The sequence below is a fragment of the Cnephaeus nilssonii genome, assembly GCF_951640355.1.
Source record: "Cnephaeus nilssonii genome assembly, chromosome: 5".
In the NCBI taxonomy this organism is placed as follows: domain Eukaryota; kingdom Metazoa; phylum Chordata; class Mammalia; order Chiroptera; family Vespertilionidae; genus Cnephaeus; species Cnephaeus nilssonii.
The window spans coordinates 2769088-2789852 of record NC_137076.1 but is presented as its reverse complement, the minus strand read 5'-3'; the positions used below and the strand labels follow the sequence as shown (position 1 = coordinate 2789852).

The window sequence follows — 20765 nt, the reverse complement described above, 5'->3', positions numbered from 1 at the left end:
TATTCTAATATGTGCTTTAACGCAGTTCAGATTTAAGAGTTTGACTCTACAGTCTTATCACCCCGGGGAAAGCCCGGGGTGTTTCACCCAGCTGTGCCCAAGCTCCTGGCGCCCTGGGGCCCCTCCCTGACGCCTGGACCCGCTTCCAGGGCAGCACGGAGGTCACCACACGTCCCCTGCCTGCCCGATGGCCTGCAGCTCCCAAGGGAGTATTCCCCCCGGAATTCTCCAGACACGCTCCAAAGATGGAGCTAAGCCCAACCTCAAGCTGCAGGGAGAGGCTCCCAGGAGAAACCCTGGCCCGGCCTCCCGCCCCAGACAGAACCGGGCCGATGCAGGATGGGCTGCCGTTCCCCAGCCTGGGCTCCGTCCTGGTGCGCGGCTCCCAACACTGTGAACTCTCCAGGGAGCAGGGCGACCGCCCCACGCAGGGAAGTTCCCAGGAAGCAGCGCCCTGCACCCCAGCTCCCTGGGCAGGACAGGCAGGCCCCGCGCAGGCGGCTCTGAGGTGGGACTAGGGAATTCAGAGCCGGGCGGCTCTCCTGGGTCCTCATCTAGGAAAGCTCACCTGAGGGTGGCGGCCGCGTTTCCTACCTGCTCTGGGCGGCACCCCTAGAACAAGGCTGCTGTTACTCACACTGCGCACACCGAGGGCCTTCCTGGCCCCGGGGGAGCCGCCCTCGCCTCTCAGAAACCGGAACCCACCCGCTCCCCTCCCTTCACCGCCGGGGGTCCGGAGGTGCGGACCCAGCTGTGCAGGTGCGGGCGCAGGTGCGGAGACGGGACCCGCAGCCCTTCCCGGGATGCGCCGCGGCAAAACGGACACCGCACCGACTCCACAGAGCTCTGCGCACCGCAGCTTCCCGAGCCGTCCACCCGGCGCCCCTGACCTGGCGCCCCAGCCAGACCCGGCCCAGCGGTACACCCCTCCCCGGGCGCGGTCCCCGCCTCCGCGCTCACTCGGGACGCGGGCGCGGTGGGGTTGGGGGAGCCACGGGGTTGGGTGTCTCAGCACACCTGGCCCCGCACGGCCACGCGGTGGGAGGGGGCATGGCCGGAAAGGCCCTGGTCTCCCCTGCCGCCCCCGCCTTCCGTTCTGCACCTGCTCACCTCGGCCTCGCTCCGCGGCTCTGGGATCCCCAGCAGGTGTCGCCGCCTGCAGCCGGCCAGGGCGGGGAGCCCCGCGGCTGGCTCGTCCCGTTGGCGCTGGGCGAATCCGGGCTCACTGTCGACGGCGCGGCCCCTCCGCCTACCCCCACCCCCGCCCCGGCCGCGCGCCCCGCAGGCCCCAGCCACTCTGCTCCGGCCGGGATCTCGGCTCCAGGCGCCCGCGGCTCCGCAGCCCGCCGGGTGGACGCGGCTGGAGCCTGGGCCCTCAGCGCACGTGCCCCGCGCCCCGGCCTCCTCGCCCCCGCACGCGGCGCCGAGTGCGCAGGGCGCCCCCACAGGGAAGTTGAACTTGGGCCTGCGGTGGGGGAGGGGCGCGGGGAGGGGCGGAGGCGCCGCGCGGAGAGTTCGGGGTCCGGGAAAGTGAGTGGGGAGCCCGCCCCGCGGCCGCGCGGAGAGGGCGGTCGCGCGGCGCGGACCCACCTGCGTGCGCGGCAGAGTCTCCCAGGCGCCCCGTCCGCCCCGCCTCGGGCACCGCACTCGGAACTGGGGACGGGCCGGCCGCGCGCTCCTTGGCGACGGGCCCGCTGCGCACGCGCCGCCGCCAGCCGCAGTCACCGCCGCCGTCCGCGGGGACGGGGCAGGTGGGAACTTTCTGCGCGGAGGGGCAAACGGAAACGTCTTACTGTCGCATCGCCACGTGACGACCAGACGGGGGAGACACTCACCTCCCGCGGCTCCCACGTGCTGTCGCTGCCTCATCATAAGGGCAGCGCCCAAGAGCAGGCGTCCTTGGAGACAGCAGGTGAGGAATTGGAAATACTGAGAGAAACAGGGACTACTTGCCAGCCTGGCACCTGACCTAAGGGGTCCCGGTCCTTTGCATTTGGTATGGAAGTGCATTTTAAAAGCCTAAAAGTAATAAACATTAAACGCGCAGATAATCCACAGACGGAACATAAGCATTTACTTTAAATGCTCTGTCCTCTCAAGTGCCAAGCATCAAGCTATTGTTTTGATGATGCGAATGTAAACTCTTGGTAAAATGAGGAGAAGGAGAGGGGGAGGGGGAGGGGGAGGAAACTAAGCAAGAACTTTAAGCAAGAAAGTCTAAAATTTGTGTCACATTCCTTTGCATAATAAAATAACTTTAATTATGCTTTTAACAAATATGATTACATGATGGTAGCATCAGTAATGTGAACGAAAAGAGGGGGGTTCTGTGGGCAGTAGCCTCCCGGGTGATCTGATCATGAATCCCTAACTGGTGGGTCCTGGTGGGCAGCGCCGCCCCAGGCCCACAGCTTCCTCCGGAAAGGTTCTGAGCCAGCCCTGCCCCTTGCCCTTGGCATGCAGGTAGCACCCCTCTGGCACCCCAGAAATAATACCCCGGAAGCAGGAATTACCCTCAGGAGGGCACATGCTCTTGTTAACCAGCCCTTAACCCGATCCCCGCCTTCTTCCTCCCGCCTTCCTGCCCCCTTCCCGCCCTCCTGAGCTTCAAATGCATTAAACAAACTTCGGAATCCGTTTTTCTGTCTTTCCCTCTCTCTCCCACTCCCTCTGAAAATCAATGGAAAATACCCTCAGGTGAGGATCAAAAAGAAAAATAATTTCCAAAGCTTGATGACGAACCCTGTTCAGAGGTGGTTGCAAAACATGTGGAACTAGCCCGTCTGTGCCAGGGCCCTGGGCCTTCCCGCTGGGACGTGTGGGCTCTTTTCCACGCAGTCTGGTGGAGCCTCCGTCAGACACGACGGTAAAGGGCGTGCGGTGCAGGCCGGACATGAGGTCAGAGCCAAGGCCGTGTCCACAGCCCCCTTCCCTCCGTTTCCCAGGTGTTACTCCCACAGATGTTTACGTGCATGTCCGTGAGTGTAGAGATGTGCGGTCAGAGCAAGAGGGAAAGTATAGTGACGCCTCCTGGGGCCAAAGAACCTCATCACCGGCGGCAATGACAGCACCCTTGTTTATCTGACCTAAACCCTCAAACTAGGTCGGAGGGGCCAGCCCAGCGAGGTCACGTGCACGTCAACCTTTATGCTTTTATAGACGGCAACCTTCGCCCCATCTGCGCACTCATCGCTACTACAGAGCTCTGCAGGCGTGCGGTGTCCACTGCCCCGGGCTGGACCAGACTCCGCAGCGGCTGCGGGAGGTGAGGAGACTCGCTTAGAGCAGCCTCCGGGGTCAGCGGGACGAAGCTCGGGGAGGAAAGGGGGCTGACCACTCAGTTCAGCATGCTCTTCAGATCCAGCCCGACCGGCACGCCCCTTGCAGAACCTTCTCTCCACCAGACCAGCCTGGCTGCAGGGCCGGCCGGGGCGGGGGATCACACTGCAATTATAACGCAGAGTTCCTGAGCTCACCCAACCCCGCCCCAGCCCTCCCTTCCTGCCCGGAGGCTCTGGCCAGGTACCTCTCTTGACAGCGTGGCGTGTGCCCAGGTGTTCACATAGGCTCCCCCGAGGGCCTGCGTCACTGTCACACTCGCTGTGCGCTTCACCCTCGTCTCCGTCCCCGGAGCCGGCACACTCACGGACACGCACGTAACATTTGTGGAGAGAACGCTGAAGCTGTGCCCTGAGGTACTTGGGGGCACGGCCTGAAATGTTATAAAAGTGAAGAGGATTCATGAGGCAGCAGGATGGGGTTTAGGGTGATGGTGGGGTGGGCCCAGCACCTGCAGAAATGAACGCCCCACGTCTGCCCTCTCCAGTTATTCAGTCCACACGAGCCCATGGCCGTGTAGACGTGTCTGTTCCACATCCTTTCCCTCTGCAGACAGAGCATTATAAACATCCTCTGTGCTTTCGTAGGAAGTTCCCGTGCACCTGTGAAGGGCTGTTGGCATCATTCTGACCTCCCCCAGAGAACAGCCTTCGAAACCCTTCTCTCGCTCCTCACCTGTGGTGCCTGAGGACAGCTATCGAGGCATTTTATTTTTTCTTTTAAATATTTTCTTGATTTCAGAGAGGAAGGGAGAGGGAGAGATAGAAACATCAGTGATGAGAGAGAATCATGGATCGGCTGCCTCCTGCACGCCCCACACTGGGGATCGAGCCCTCAACCTGCGCCTGTGCCCTGACCGGGAATCGAACCGTGACCACCTGGTTCCTAGGTCGATGCTCAACCACGGAGCCACGCCATCCAGGATCACATGCATTTTATAAAGAAATGATGGTCTAGGACCAAGTGTGACTTCTTAGCTCAGAGGCAGGCCTGGGATTGAGCAAGATCCCGCCTCCTGGCTGGCGATGGCCACACATCAGGTCTGAAAACAAACATCAGGAAGCACATGCCAACCTCAGGAAGACGGCGGCTGCCCAGCCGTCCCTCAGCCAGGAGCTGTGCCAGGAGCTCCCGCAGCTCAGTGCTCTCCGGGCGGCGGACGTGCCGGGGCTGCCAGTCCAGGAGGGAGTCTGCAGGGCTCCACGCACCCCTCGCCCCGTGCCAACTGGCCAGGGCCCAGGGGTCGCACACGGCTTTCTCCCTGCCGCTACCCCAGGGCCCCGCTGCTCTCAGGCCTCACAGGGCCCCGGTGAGTGACACCGTGGACCTGAGCTCCCCAGGGACTGGCACCAGCGGGGGCCATGGCCTTGCCCTCCCAAGCAAGCCTCACCCGGGCGTGCCACCCAAAGATGGCATCTGTACCGTCCTCGGGTGTTCATGTCCCCGTGGTCACTGACAGGCCACACCTGTGCCTGTAAATTCTTCGCTTTTAATTTTACCAAGTAGGGGAGTGCCCTCCTGCCTGCCAGCGGCCTGGGGCTCCTCGCTGTCCAGTGTCCCTTCCTGGGAAAATGGGCTCGGAGCCTGAGGGGGGCTGGACCCTGTTTGCCCTGCCTTCCCCCACCCACCCGCCTCGCACCACCTTCTAGTCACTCTCAGTCCGCTCAGCTCAGTAAGGACAGGGACATGGACACACGGGAGAGAAATGAAGCTAATGAGCGCTGACGCTCTGCCTTCAGAATCTGCTCCTGACCTGTCATCCTACCCCCTCCCCTTCCTAACCCTCCCCGCTCCTAACCCACCCCCTTCTATCCCAGCAGCACCTGCCAATCCTGCCCTGGGACTGCAGACCCCAAGTGGAATGTGACAAGGTCAGAACGCTTTACCTGAAGGAAATGGAGGCCCTCGCTCGCTGTATGATGCAAACGAAAACTGGACCAGCAAATAGCGGTCACGCTCATGTCTGTGTGTGTGCGGCGTCCCCTCGTTTTCTAATTCACTTCTCACAACAGCTTCGCGACATGAACATGTTCCCAGTGCGGGGAGGTGACTCTTCCCCAGCGAAGTAACCAAACACCAGCGTGATCGATGGAGGGGGTTGGGAGCCAAGGCAGACAGCCCACCCGTCCCAGCTGTCCTCCACCAGGCCGTGTGCCCCACAGTGCTTCTCTCTCCCTTCACAATGCCCACACATGTGTGCACATGTATGTGTGCGCACATGTGCACACACGTGCATACACATATTCACATATGCATACATGCACATACATACACATGTGCACATATATGCATATAAATATTTCTCTCTTTTCCTCGTCCAGCGCAGCTAGAGAGCGGTCTGGTTCCTAAGTAGGGGCAGCTGGGGATTGAGAAAATGAAAGAAAGAGACAGACACAGAGATGGAAGGAAAAAGCTGGGGCCGGGTGGGACAGCTGACCTCTGATGGAGAGACAGTGACCCAGAGCCAATGCAGCTCGTTTATTTTATACCCCAAATACCAGGAAGTTTTACTAAAGCCCAAGACAAAGGAGATTATGTGCATTCTTGTGGCTTCTTTGTAATCGTCACTTCTGGGTGGTCCTGGATAATCATGTTTGTTCCTGGTGCTTGGCTGGATTTAGATAATGAAACCCACCCCCTGGCACCTGAGCTGAAGGTCAGGCTGACAACACACCTGCCTCTCGCAAGGTATGTTTCCAGGGCATGGCTCTGCCGGGTACTGCTAGATTCAGATGAAAATCAGCTCAGGGGCCTCTCCCAGGCGCTCTCTACATATGCACATGCACACACACATGCACACATGCACACACACATACAGGCACGAACACGCCCTGTCACTCTGTGTCCCCGTGAGCACATTAGCTCGGCCTCCAGCATGCTCTCTCCTGGCTGCTGCCTGGGCTCCCAGCTCTGGTCCCTGGTCCTCCCCTGTCCTGGGCACTGGCCTCGTGGGTCCTCCCCAAGCTGCAGGAGGGTCCAGCGAGCCCCTGTCTTCAGACCCAGAGCCCCGAGTCCACTGCCCTCCCCCAGGATCTCAGTCTCCGTAACTCACCTCTACTCCCATCACTAGGGATGTGTCAGCAGTTGAAACCTGGCGTTTTGCTTCCTTTACCTGAGCAATGCTGCACTTAGGTATCATTTGGCCACAGGCGCTGTCTCCTACGTGGACCCTGACCTGTGCTGGGCCGTTCAAACACCTGTGGAGGGGCCGGCAGGACCGAGACAGGCCGGCCCTCCAGCAGCCACCATGCAGCCGGCATGAAATGTCACCAACTTGTCAACATTTCCTAAATTACAACAATAGAACAACAGCCAAGAAATAAATGATCAAAACACAAATTAAGGCTCTAGCCAGTTTGGCTCAGTGGACAGAGCATCTATCGGCCTGCAGACTGAAGGTTCCTGGGTTTGATTCCTACTCAGGGCACATGCCTGGGTTGCGGCTTGATCCCCAGTAGCGGGCGTGAAGGAAGCAGCCAATCAACGATTCTCTTTCATCGTTGATGTTTTTCTATCTCTCCCTCTCCCTTCCTCTCTGAAATCAATAAAAATATATTTTTTAAAAACTAAGTTTAAAGCTTAGAAATTGTCAGATGTAAGTCTACGATGGTTCGTGTAGTCGCATGGACCTGAGTGGTCGTGTCACTTCTAAGATGACCGTCAGCCCAACACAGGGCCCTATCCGGAGCCCTCGGTACAGAGTCCGGGGGTTATCCGGCTGCGGACCCTTCTCCCCACCTACAGACACAGACAGACACAGGCTGCCCTATGCAGCTAGCAGCCACTATGCAGCTAACAGGAGGCGGGAACCCCTCCCACTCCTGATTTGGGCTCTGAGATGTGTGGGGAGAGGGCATCAGTCCTCACCCCTAAAGCGCAGGACTGGAACGTCTGTCTCTTCCCACCAGACCCCGGCATGGTGGCCGGCTGAGCTTGTTCACACTTCACAGCTAGAAAGCGTGTGAAGGTGCGAGGTTGGAGCCACTGCTGCCACGGGTGTCCACGCGGCGGCCACGCCCCTGACCGTGACCGGGAGTGAAGTGAAAACGTTAGGAGGATTTTTAACGCGTGGTCCAAGCGGCCTTGGCTGCGCAGCCGGGGTCTCAGTCCCGCCACTGCGGCCAGGGCCCGGGCCGCTGCACAGGCGGGAGCACCTGCTCCCGGACGCCCTCGGACAAGGCAGTTTCAGGCGCAACGTAACCCGCCACTTGTCCGCGCTGAGCCGCGGCCCCACGGAAGGCAGGGCGGCTGCAGGCTTCCCTCGTGACGGGTGCTGTGAGGGTCTGCTCTCTGAGCCGCTTTCACACGCGAGACGGTGCTGTCCCCGGTCACCCTGCTGTGTGGGACCTCCCCGCGGCTTAGCCAGCTTCTACCTGGCTGCACCTCGCCCACCCCATCCTGGTGCCAGCTGACACCCTCCGCCTGCACTCGTGCCTACGGGCCTGTTGCTCGTTTGCTCTGCAGATCCTGCTGTCAGGGACAGCGGCCGCGGTTCTTTCTCTGTATTTCCTGAGGTTTTTGGAGCTCCCCTGTGGTTGGAGGTTTGAGTAAGGGTCCCAGAAGTCAGGGTGCTGACCGGGAACTAGTGTTTTCAGCGAGAGCCTCCGGTGACCCTTATGAACCCCAAGTCTGGACGTTATTAAACGGAGACACAGGGTCTCGTTCACGTTGCTTAAAAGCAGCCACCACGTTTGGCTCGCGTCATGGTGGGCGCGGCGAAGAGGTGGGCAGGTGCCCTTACCTGGGACAGTAGTTCTGACACGTGTGAGCTCACACTGCCCACTTCCTGAGTGCCACTGCCTGGGGTCATCGCAAACCCTCCCAGGGCATCTGGCCCTCCTGTAGCCTCTGCCCTCGCCCACCCCCACCTGCCTCTACCTCCCTAAAAACACACCTGGGTCCCAGGTGACTCTGTGGTCTCTCCCTTCCCCTCCCTCTCCCTCCCCAGCCCTCCCTCTTTCTCCTCCTTCTCCCTCACCCCTCCTTCCCACCCCTCCCTCCCCTGCCCCTCCATTCTTCCTCCATCTGCCCCTCCTTCTGCCTGATCTTCCTGGGTAAAATGGCAAATCCATTTTTTAAAAATATTTTTTTATTGATTTGAGAGAGGGAGGGAGAGGGAGAGAGAGAGAAACATCAATGATGAGAGAGAATCATGGATCAGCTCTCTCCTTCACGCCCCACACGGGGGATTGAGCCCGCAACCCGGGCCTGTGCCCTGACGGGAATCCAACTGTGACCTCCTGGTTCATAGGTCGACATTCAACCACTGAGCCACACCGGCCAGGCAACCCACTTTTATTTTTAAGCTTCTTTAGGAAGGTTTTGTGGGAATGCCCCTCCTCCACTCATAGACTGGCTCCCGTTTCTCCTCTCCTCTACATTATATAGTGCTTGTGCTTTTGTTGTTGGTCCTGACACTGTGGGGTAGGTGGGGGGTCACCCCACATCCCTGCCGGGTGTGCAGTGCTCAGGGGCCTGAGGTCCGTGGATGAGGGAGGCCGGCAGAGGTGCTGGTGCTGGCACCGGGGTGCGGCTACGGCTAACCGCCTGCCCCGCTCTGCTGGTGAAGGGAAGAAGGAGAGGGACCTTGAGATATGGCTTCATGGCCCCTTCCCCTTCCCCTGGCAGAGTCCCCCAGCCCCAGGGTGGTGTGGGGGCCACAGACCGGACAGCCAGCGTGGGAGTCGGTGGGCATTCCGGCGTGTGGGTGGAATGGCTCGGCCAAGTTCGTATCTCAGTGACAACGCGTGGACGGCGTCCCCGCTGGAAGTGGTGACCGGGAGCAGCCTAACTGGTTGCAGGGACCCAGGGCCTGCTGCCATGTGGGTGGTTCCCCTGTCACACCGGCCAACACCGGGCTGAGCAGACCACGTGACTCCCCCAAAGCTGAGGCCTCCCCCCGGCTGTGGCTCAGTGTGGGACTGGGACCGGCTGGAGGCAGCAGCTAGTGTTGGAGAGTGGGAAATGTTGAGCACTCCGGGGAGGCCGTGGACTATGCCCCACATAGAGTTGCCAGTGTTGACACCAGGCCAGGCCTTGAGATATGGCGTCATGGCCCCTTCCCCCTGCACCTCACAAAATAGCCTTGCAAGATAGAACACTGTCAGCTTTCTGAAGAACAGGATGACCCTGTGAGGAACATGGTCGTCATTGGCATAATCTTGATGTTACTTAGGAAAAACTGTTTTGTCTTAGGATTACTTGTTCTGCAAAAACAGGATGTGGTTAATGTGCTTAAAAGTGGTCCTACACAAAGGGTCGCTGCTGCTCTCTGACCTACCTATCTGGAAGGCAGATCAGCCGCCGCCCGGCTAATAAAGGCTCCCTAAATTTTAATTTGGTTTGGACTCCAGAGGTCTTTACTCGCGTTCGCTCCACAACATTTGGAGGCCCCAGCGAGATAACCAGCCTTTGCCTGGTCCTGTGACCAGAGCCCGCCAGGTTCCCCAGACTCTCAGACCCAGGGGGAGATCTCTGAGAGACGTTCCTCAGCCCCGGGACTGGCAGAGGCCGGAGACCCCACCTGCTAAATTTCCTGATTGACTCTGATTGGAGCCACCTGGATCTGGTTCTTACCGGTAAGAAACTTATTTCTGGTTCTGTTCTGTGGGCGCCCATCTGGGGTCTCTGGAAGGCTGGACGCAGCGCTACTTCCAAGACCAGATCCCGGTGCACGACGGTGCCCGGCGATCCTGTTGGCTGTCTTTGTCTTTTGTTGTTCTGTGTTATTGTGATCTAATTGTCTCTTTCGTTAGAATGGGTCAGTTTGCTTCTGTCTGTACTCCCCTGCAATGTTTTTTGAGAAATTTTCAGGAATTCAAGCGGCGAGCGGAGGACTACGGAGTCTCTGTTAATGCTTTTGATTTACAGAAATTTTGTGAGTGGGAATGGCCGACTTTCCCATATTCCAGTGAGTGGCCTCCGGAGGGGTCCACTGATCTAGGGCTGGCATATAACATCCAACGTGCCATTTTTGACAATCCCGGCCACCCAGACCAAATTCCTTATATCCAAATTTGGATAGACATTTTGATTGATAATCCCAAGTGGCTCCGGAACTTCAAAAGACCTCCCCAGAATAAGGAAAAATTGGGACAGAGACAGAGAAGGACTATCCTCCCCACTAAACCTCCTCCCAGAGAGACCCAGGGGAAGCCGGCTGCGCCAGCACTGCGGGGAGAGAGAGAGAAAGCGAGTGAGGGGGCGGAGGCACAGGAAGGGAATAGGGAAGTGCTAACTCAGGAATGCAGCCATGAGCTGTCCTGGAAATCTGAGCCGCTGCCCTGCCCCGAGACTGAGAATCAGCCTCCTGTCCTTCCACCACCCCCGGAGGACCCCCTCTTGACAGAACCTCCCCCGTATCCGTCTGCCCCAATTGTGGGTCCCCCTGAAGGCCCAATGAGTCTGCCCCACACCCGCAGCGGGACTGAGTATAGACCCCATCATTCGGACCCTTCCCCTGATTCCTCAGGGGTCCCGATGCTGCCCCTGCGTCAGGTAACCTCAGTGGCAGAGGGTGGCAGGCCGTTTATGGTTTATGTCCCTTTCACCACTAGCGACCTGTATAACTGGAAGAATCAGAACCCCTCGTTCTCTCAGAATCCCCAGGGACTCATCTCTCTTTTGGAGTCTGTATTTTTTACCCATCAGCCTACTTGGGACGACTGTCAGCAACTCCTCCAGACTCTGTTCACTTCAAAAGAGAGAGAAAGAGTGAAAGCAGAGGGGATAAAACTGGTCCTCAGACCAGATGGCCAGTCAGTGTCGGACCCAGCATGGCTGGAGGCCGTTTTTCTGCTCTCCCGACCCCTGTGGGACCCCAACTCAGACCAAGGTAAGGAGGCTCTCGATTGGTATTGCCAGACTCTGCTGAGGGGAGTCCGAGCAGCTGCGTGGAAGCCCACCAATCTGTCCAAGGTAACTGAAATGGTGCAGGGACCGAATGAATCCCTGGCCGCTTTTCTAGAGCGCTTGTGTGAAGCCTACAGGCTCTACACCCCCATAGATCCAGAGGCTCCAGAAAACAGGCGGGCAGTTAACATTGCTTTCATGTCCCAGTCGGCCTCAGACATAAGAAAAAAGTTACAAAAGTTAGAAGGCTTTGAGGGAAAGATGCTGTCAGAATTGGTAGAGGTAGCACAGAAGACGTTCAACAATAGAGAAGACCCCGGTGAGCTAACCAAAAAGATGGCACAGGTTTTATTAACCATGAACAGGGAAAAGGAGACGGGAGGAAAGGAAACCGGAAAGGAAGAGGAGCACGGCCCGGGGATAAGCGCCCTCGGCGATCGGGGCTGGGGAAGAACCGGTGTGCCTGCTGGAAAGGAGAAGACCCCTGGAAGAATGAAAGCCCCCAGCGCCCTCAGGGGCGCCCGGCCCGCTGTTAGTCGAAGAAGTGGACTGAAGGGGCCGGGGCTCCGTCTTCACTAGCCCCCAGGAGCCCAGGGTCACTTTGCAAGTTGGGGGCAAACCAGTCGATTTCCTTATTGATACCGGAGCTACGTTCTCAGTCCTACAACAAGCAGAAGGTCCGGTGTCTAAGGAGCGAACCCCTATTCAAGGAGCTACTGGGAAGACAAAATCATATCCATGGACTCAGGCCCGAATAACCAATTTAGGGGCTGGGACAGTGACCACTCGTTCCTAGTGATGCCAGAATGTCCTTACCCCTTACTAGGACGGGACCTCCTCACCAAATTACAAGCCACCATCTCATTCCAGGGGCGGGGAGCAAAAATAGTCCTTAATGCCAGACCTGACACTATGCTCCTGACGTGTCCATTAAGCGAGGAATACCTCCTCACTGAGGATCCCGGGGAAACTATGTTGGCCCAAAGCACCTCACTGCTCCAAGAACTGCAGCAAAAGATACCAGGGGTATGGGCTGAAAGCAATCCCCCTGGGTTGGCGACTCACAGGCCCTGATTGTAGTACAGCTCACTAGTACTGCTGTTCCAATACAGGTTAAGCAATACCCAATAAGCCAGAAGGCCAGGAAGGGCGTCGCAGTACATATAAAAAGACTGAAGGAGGCGGGATCTTGGTGCCCTGTCACTCCCCGTGGAATACCCCTTTGCTCCCTGTACGAAAACCTGGGACGGAGGATTTCAGGCCAGTTCAGGATTTAAGAGAAGTCAACAAGAGGGTAGAGACTATACACCCAACAGTACCCAACCCTATACCCGCCTGAGCATGGTACCGCCGACTCATCAAATATATACAGTCCTGGACTTAAAGGATGCCTTTTTCTCCTTGCCACTGGCCCTGTCCAGCCAGCCCATTTTTGCATTTGAGTGGACGGACCTTGAAGAAGGGGAGTCGGGACAGCTGACCTGGACCTGGTTGTCCCAGGGACTTAAAAACTCTCCTACTCTGTTTGATGGGGCTCTCAGCCAGGACTTAGGCACGTTCCGGAAAGAACATCCAGAGGTCACCCTACTCCAATATGTGGATGACCTCCTTGCTGCGGCGACTCAGAGTAAGTGCCGGGAAGCCACTGAGACCCTATTGAGGACTCTAGACAAATTGGGGTACCGGGTGTTCGCTAAGAAAGCCCAACTTTGCACCCCGAAAGCCACTTACCTGGGGTATGAACTCAGCGGGGGAAAGAGAACTTTATCTGCTAGCCGAATACAGGCTATCTTGAAAATCCCGGTCCCCAAAACAAAGAAGCAGGTGCGGGAATTCCTAGGGGCAGTAGGGTATTGCCGCCTTTGGATATTAGGTTTGGCAGAGATGGCAAAACCCCTTTATACCTGCACCGGAGGAAAGATGGAAGAACTAAATTGGACTGAGAATGAGACTAAGGCTTTTCAGGACCTTAAACAAGCCTTAGTCAGCGCCCCAGCACTGGCGCTGCCAGACCGCACTAAGCCATTCCAGCTGCATGTGGCAGAGGCCCGGGGGATCCGAAGGGGGAGTTAACCCAGCTCTTAGGGCCATGGAAAAGGCCTGTGGCATATTTATCTAAGAGACTAGACCCTGTAGCTGCAGGGTGGCCAGGCTGCCTGAGGGCGGTAGCGGCCACAGCCATGCTAGTCAAAGAGCCTCAAAGCTCACCCTTGGGCAGGACTTACAGGTGGTGGCCCCCCATGCCTGGAAACCCTTCTGCGAAGCCCGCCTGAGCGGTGGCTTTCAAATGCCTGTATTACCCGGTACCAAGTGCTCCTGCTCGACCCTCCGCAGGTGAGCTTTCTGAAGACAGCAGCTCTGAACCCTGCAACCTGCTGCCGGATGGTGATCCCGAACAGCCCCTCCACGACTGCGCTGAAACCCTGCCCTCGATGAAAAATCCTCGGGAGGACCTGACTGACCAGCCCCTCCGAGACCCGGATGAGACTTTGTACACGGATGGGAGCAGCTTCGTGGACGGAGGGACCGGGTACGCGGGAGCAGCAGTCATGACAGCTGATAAGGTAATCTGGGCACAGGCATTGGGACACGGGACATCGGCTCAGAAGGCAGAATTAATTGCCCTCACCCAAGAATTGCGGTGGGCAAAAGGAAAAACAGTAAACATATATACTGACAGCCGACACGGGGCCCTATATCAGGAAAGGGGACTCCTGACATGGTGTGTGTGGGGGGGTGGGGGAGGAAATCAAAAACGTCCCGAAGATCCTCGCCCTCCTGGCAGCCCTCTGGCTGCCAAAGGCAGTAGCAGTCATACACTGCAGGGGACACCAATCAGCTGACACTCCGGAGGCGCCAGGAAACGCATTTGCAGATAAAACAGCGAAAGAGGCAGCCCCAAACCAGGCCTCTACATATCCTGCCAGTTCTCCTGACAAAGGTCTTCGAAGAGACCCCCGTCTATTCAGAGATTGGTAACGACCTGGGGAAGAGACTCAGGTTAAGGAGGCATCTGGAGGATGGAGAGAATTGCCGGACACCAGACTGTTCATTCCGGAGGCCCTGGGAAGGGAACTCATTTCTCAGGTCCATCAGAGCACCCATCTAGGGGGAACCAAGCTGGTAGAATTGCTTAAACGAGACTATTATATCCCTAAGCTCTACCAAGTCTGCAGCAGCACAGATAGTGGTTAAGAAATTAGTCTCAGAAATTATCCCCAGGTTTGGCCTACCTGTTGCGATGGGGTCCGACAATGGCCTGGCATTCATTGCCCACATCACTCAACTATTGGCAAAAATGTTAGGCATAAGTTGGAAATTACACTGTATCTATAGACCTCAGAGTTCAGGGCAGGTAGAGAGGATGAATCGGACCCTGAAGGAAACCTTAACAAAACTAAAACTGGAGACTGGCGAGAACTGGGTAAGCCTCCTTCCTTTTGCCCTTCTCCGGGCCCGTTGTACCCCTTATGTAACGGGCCTTACCCCCTTTGAGATTCTGTTTGGCCGACCCCACCTGCTTCCCAAGCTAAGGGAAGAAGTATTGGCATCCCTTTCTAATCACAACCTCCCACAGTCCCTACAGGCCGTACAGTTGAGTTCCAGACTTAACCACCGGCTGGTCCGAGAGGCTCACCGAGACCCATCCCCTGGGACTACACCTGCACCACCTGCATTCCAGTCAGAAGACCTAGTGTGGGTGCGGAAGCACGAGCCATCATCCCTGGAGGCCAGGTGGACTGGACCCTTCACTGTTGTCCTCAGCACCCCATCAGCGGTGAAGGTTGCGGGAAAAAAGCACTGGATACAACGAACCCAAATCAAGAAGGCAGAAGCAGAGGACCAGCCGGAGAGATGGACCATCCTGCGCACCAAGGACCCCCTGAAAATCCGACTCCAAAGGCAGTCCTCCTGATCCTGATGTGCCTGTGGCCCGTCACGGCGAGTAATCCCCACCTGAGGGCTAATTATTCTTGGGAACTGACCCAGACTGTGGATGGGGCTGTTATAGGTCACATCACAACCCAGGGCCCCCCTCCATAGAGACTGACTTATGCCAATTATTTGGGGAAACTTGGAATAAGCCAGAAAGCAATATCCACTACATTTCCCCAGTAGCACATGAGGCATATCATATGGGGACTAGTTATGGGTGTGGCACCCTCATCTTAGAACGAGGACTTTGGCAAACTCAACATTATGTCTGCCCAGCCGAAGGTAGCCCTGAATGTGGAACTGACGGGGACTATTATTGTGCCCAGTGGGGTTGTGAGACTATGGCACTGTGGACTAACAGAGATCCCGCCCTCCGGTTTAAGAGAATAGTCCGCCCGGGGCCCCTTCCAATAACTGTATGGTAGGAGACTGCAATCCCGTTGTTATCACGCCCTAAACTGGTGGGAGAAATACTGGGATGCAGGAAAAACTTGGGGACTGAGACTGTATGTAGCTGGAAGAGATCCCGGGGTCCTCTTCACTCTCCAGAGAACCCAGCGGACCCAAAAGAAAAACCCCATCGGGCCTTTAAGACCCTTGGACCAGGGGCTGCCTCCAGTACAGCCACTGAGGCCGGGTCCCACACCACCACCTCCTGCCCGGAACAATACTGAGTTAACTCCTCTGACCGAGGTGATGGTGGCCCTTGTTCCTAAGACTCACACTACCAAACCAGGCCGGAGACCTATCCTGGACACTCTGGATGCGGTCTTTAACTTTCTAAACCAGACCTCCCCAAATGCCACCAGAGACTATTGGTTGTGTTTAAACCCAGAACCCCCGTACTACGTTGGGATAGGGGCAAATGCCACTGTTGGCTCAAATTCATCAGACATTAGAAATGTTTCAATTACAAACCCCCCACAAGGGTGTGCAGATGGGGGCAAACCCCAAAATTAACCCTTGGGGGTGTCCAGGGACAAGGTACTTGTGTTATGTCCTCAGAGTTTAATTTATCAAAATCCCCCTACGGTGAATCCTGTTCCTCAGTACTGAGGTTTGGTCAGGACAATGAAGAGGAGATAGACCGGTACCCAGTGGCCCCTGAAGGCACCTGGTTCCCGTGCACCACAGGAATCACCCCTTGTGTCTCTCCTCTGACACTGATGCACCCCCGCAAGCCTTCCTTATGCATCTTAGCTCATATCCTACCCCAGGTGTATTACTATTCTGGGGAGGGGGCGGGGGCGAGCACCTGGGTCTAGCCCCTGGGCGAATTCGTAGAGCCCCAGTAATTATCCCCCTGCTTGTCGGTCTGGGAATAGCCAATCAGCTGCAATAGGCACTACAGCACTGGTCACGGGAGACAAAAACTTTAAGGAACTTAGCAGCCAAGTAGATCTAGATCTAAGCACCTTAGAGGAGAATGTAAACCGCCTAGAGGACTCCCTCAGTTCGTTAGCAGAAGTAGTCCTACAAAATAGAAGGGGTTTAGACTTATTATTCATGAAGCAAGGAGGACTCTGTATGGCCTTAGAAGAAACCTGCTGTTTTTATACCAACCATTCCGGGGTCATCAGAGAAAGCCTAAGTCAACTCAGAAGGAGACTCCAAGATAGAGAGGAAAGGCAAAGAACTGAGGGAAACTGGTATGAAAATCTATTATCTTGGTCCCCATGGCTGATAACACTCCTAACATCTCTAGCAGGATCTTTGATCTTATTGCTAATAGCAGCAACATTTGGACCCTGTCTTATAAATAACCTCACCAACTACGTACAAAGGCGAATACAGGCAGTAAAGCTGATGATGGTCCTGCGCACCCACTATCATCATGTCTGCACTGATGATGGAGAAACAATGATTTGATTCTCCCATAAAACCAGTGGGGAATGTTGGAGAGTGGGAAATTTTGAGCACTCCGGAGAGGCCGTGGACTATACCCCACATAGAGTTGCCAGTGCTGACACCAGGCCAGGCCTTGAGATATGGCGTCATGGCCCCTTCCCCTTGCACCTCACAAAATAGCCTTGCTAGATAGAACACTGTCAGCTTTCTGAAGAACAGGATGACCCTGTGAGGAACATGGTCGTCATTGGCATAATCTTGATGTTACTTGGGAAAAACTGTTTTGTCTTAGGATTACTTGTTCTGCAAAAACAGGATGTGGTTAATGTGCTTAAAAGTGGTCCTACACAAAGGGTCGCTGCTGCTCTCTGACCTTTATCTGGAAGGCAGATCAGCCGCCGTCCGGCAATAAAGGTTCCCTAGATTTTAATTTGGTTTGGACTCCAGTGGTCTTTACTCGCGTTCGCTCCACAACACTAGGACGCCTTCCCTTCCCATCTGCCTCCTGGCTCAGCCACCGTCCCAGCGAGGTCTCCCTCTGGCTCGTCAGGACACAGAGCAGACCCTACAGCCCGGAAGGGGTGGAGGGGGCCCCTGTGCTGTAACGGGGAGCCCTCTGCTTCTGAAATTCCCAACAAACATCACAGACTCACATGCCAACCCCATGTCTTACATGACGCCACAGTCTTTCAGGTGACGTGCTCAGAACGGAACCCCTCCTTTCTCCCTCATCACCAGCAATAAAGGCCAACCTGGCGGTCCTCAGCTCACTCACTGCTGGGCTCACTCACTGTCCTTGGCTCACTCACTGCCCCGGGGCGGGAGCTGTTGTTCTTGGATCTCATCGCAGTGAGCTGGCCAGGCCCTGAGTCTCACCGATTCCCCCCAGCCCTCAGTCGCCCAGGGGCACACACCTGCCTGGGCTTTACCCTGCAGTCCAACTGCTTTCCTGAAGCCCTTTCTCTGTGGCCGCCACTCGGACGAAGGTAGGTGCTCCTCTGTGGCCAAGAAGACCTGCCTGACTCTCCTGGCTTCCTCTCCGGCCTCTCCGGCCTCGCCCCTCACCCCTCCGCGGTGCGCTGGCTCCACGAACACGGTGGGCTGCTGTGCGCCCAATAGCGGGATGACCACAGCGGCTGCGGAAGACAGACAATGTCTCCCTGTCCCCGTCTCATCGGCTCAGGATGCAGGGCTCTGCCGTGCCACGTGTGACCCTGGGTCCCCATGCCCTGCACACGGCTCGTACAGAGCAGCCCAGCCATCAGCCCTGGGACCAGCACCTGGGGAGACGGAGAAGGTGCCCCCGCCAGAAGCAGAGAACTTCTGAGGGAACCACTGCTCCTGAAAGCCGCCCTTCGCTGCCCCGAGGCTGCGTCTTCATGTCCTGCTCTCGCCCAGCTTGCCCAGCGCCAATGCTCTCTGTCCTAACCGACGGTGGCTAGGGGACGAAGGTCGCATGGACAGGGCCCTCCTGCTGCCAGCGCGGCGTCTCTGGCTCTGGCTCCTGCCGGGACCAGCACTCACGTCCCAATCGTGTGGTCGCCCCGGAATCCACCTACAATGTTGCGATCAAACCCTGCGAGCATGGCGTGTTCGAGCAGAAACCCGGGTAACTGTGGAATGATGTCTGGGCTCCGTGAGGAGGCTGGTGGAGCCAGGAGCGCTGGGAAGGCGGCTCAGAGCCGCTCCAAGGCTGAGTCAGATTTCCCCCAGGAGGGACTCCATGGCTTATCTCTGGACCCAGCTGTGTCCCAACTGGATCATCTGGCGCCAACCACGTCACCCACTGAGAACAGATTCAACACATACACGCAGATCGGCCAGTTTCCGTCGCCTTCGCACCACTTCTTGGTGAACTACCTGGTGGGCCCTGGGCTACCCGGTGACCTGGCCTTGGCCACGTCCTGGGACCTTGTGGAGTCTGTGTCCTCCTGCAGGTCACTGCTCAGCTGGAGGCCCAGCGGGCAGGGCAGGGTGGGGGGGTGAGGAGGGGTAGGCGCCCCATCGCCCAATCGCCCAGCTCCATGCGCAAGGAAGGCCTGAGAGGCGGCTCGGCACTCCGGCTGACGCACAGTTCCTTGCTAAGGGAAGTGGGAGACAGACATGTGCCAAGGTCAAGTTCAGGATCCACAGGGATCTGCTGAGTGTGAACACGGAAGGTGTTTTGGAATAAGAATCGCAGGCAACGTGCTCTTGTCCCCCAAGCAGCTGGGCTCCGAGCTCCTTCCTGCCCATTCCTGCCCCGCCAGCCTGTGCCCGACCCCCCCACACCTCTCGCCTAAATGCCACCCACTCCCCGGCTCAGGCGCGCAGCCGTGGTGCTTCGCCTCGCCTGCCGGGACCCTGGCCTGGCACGGAGAGTGTGCATCGGCTCACCCGGGCCACTCTGCAAGGCTTTGTGCCCGGACCAGGTCGGCCATGGCTGTGGTTTGCCAGCTGCTGTGTGGACTGTAGAAAGCTGAGACTGGCAAGGACACGAAGAGTTAAGGGGTGCGCAGGGGGAGACCTCCCAGCAGAGCATTCTGGGAAGGAGGAAAGTCACTGCAAGGTTTCTGGGGCAAGCCACACCTGGCATGTGTGAGGAGCAACAGGAGCCCAGTGTGAGGGCGGGGGAGGGGGGAGGGCGGCGGAGGGCGGGGGAGGGGAGGGGAGGGCGGGGGAGGGCGGCGGAGGGCGGGAGAGGGGAGGGCAGGAGAGGGGAGGGCAGGGCAGGGGAGATGAGGGGCAGGGGCGGGCGGGGAGGGCAGAGGCAGGAGCTGGGGAGAGGCGAGAAAGGGGCGTAGTCCTCTGCGTGGAGAGCTGAGACAGGAGCGGGGCGATGACACTGTCCCACAGGGGCCAGCCCGAACCTGTGAAGCCGGTCTCTGGCCACAGCCCTCGGAGCCGCTCTAACTGGGGGCCGCGAGCATTGGCGACGCTGAGACCAGCAGAACGCTTCAAGGACAGGTGTGTGGCTCACAGGGCCTGACTCCCACCACGTGAGGGTCTGGCTGACGGCAGGACGTGGGGTCCGAGGAGCCACCGTCCCTGCAGCTCAGTGTTCACACTCAGGGGTGTCACACTCAGTGGCCAGTTCTTACACCTCTTTCCTGGAGGCGCTGGAGGGACCCCGAAATCAACGCTGGTGGGAATGAGAGTCCGACCAGACTGCACCTCCTCGGCGCCTGCCCTACAGCCTCAAAGCACCCCTGTGTTTGTTTGTTTTTAATATATATTTTTATTGATTTCAGAGAGGAGGGGAGAGGGAGAGAGAGCACCATCGATGAGAGACACATTGATCGGCTGCCTCCTGCACAACCCCCACTGGGGATCGAGCTTGCAACCCGGGCCTGTGCCCTGACCGGGAATCGAACCCTGACCTCCTGGTTCACAGGTCGGTGCTCAACCCTGAGCCGCGCCGGGCGGGGAAGCACCTCTGTCTTGATCCGATTCCAGCCTCAGGAGGCAGAGCCCTCCACGGCCCCACAGAAGTGGGCGTGACCCTCCCTGCGGGGACTTCACTTGAGCTGCGTTTGCCTGTCGTCCCTGCCATGTCTGTCTGCACCACTCCGTGGACAGAGTCGCGCTTAAGATCCCCGTCAAGTCACGCCATGACCGTGGCCAGACCCTGCCTAAAGGGAGGCAGGGCGGGCTCCCAGAAGGTGGGTGGCGAGCGCCATGCCCGCGGGGAGGAGGGGCCGCCCCGCGCTGTGACCACTCGTGACATTCTTATTCTTCCCCCCAGAAGGGCTGCAACAATCAGGCTGTGTTGGGATGAAATGTGCGTTTGTCCGGCTCCGGCCGGCCCTCAA

General features: G+C 57.7%; 1 protein-coding gene across 2 annotated transcripts in view; it reads right to left on the bottom strand.

The window, feature by feature from the left end:
- Positions 1 to 1634, bottom strand: part of UGT8 (UDP glycosyltransferase 8) — a 52559-nt gene extending 50925 nt beyond the window's left edge. The window contains exon 1 of one of the 2 annotated variants that reach the window (XM_079773124.1): positions 1591 to 1634. The gene's annotated coding sequence lies outside the window, so the exon portion shown is untranslated. Of the gene's footprint in view, positions 1 to 1110; positions 1221 to 1590 lie in introns of those variants that run through there. The other variant, XM_079773125.1, reaches the window with a different exon arrangement.
- Between the last annotated feature and the right edge of the window lie 19131 nt (positions 1635 to 20765).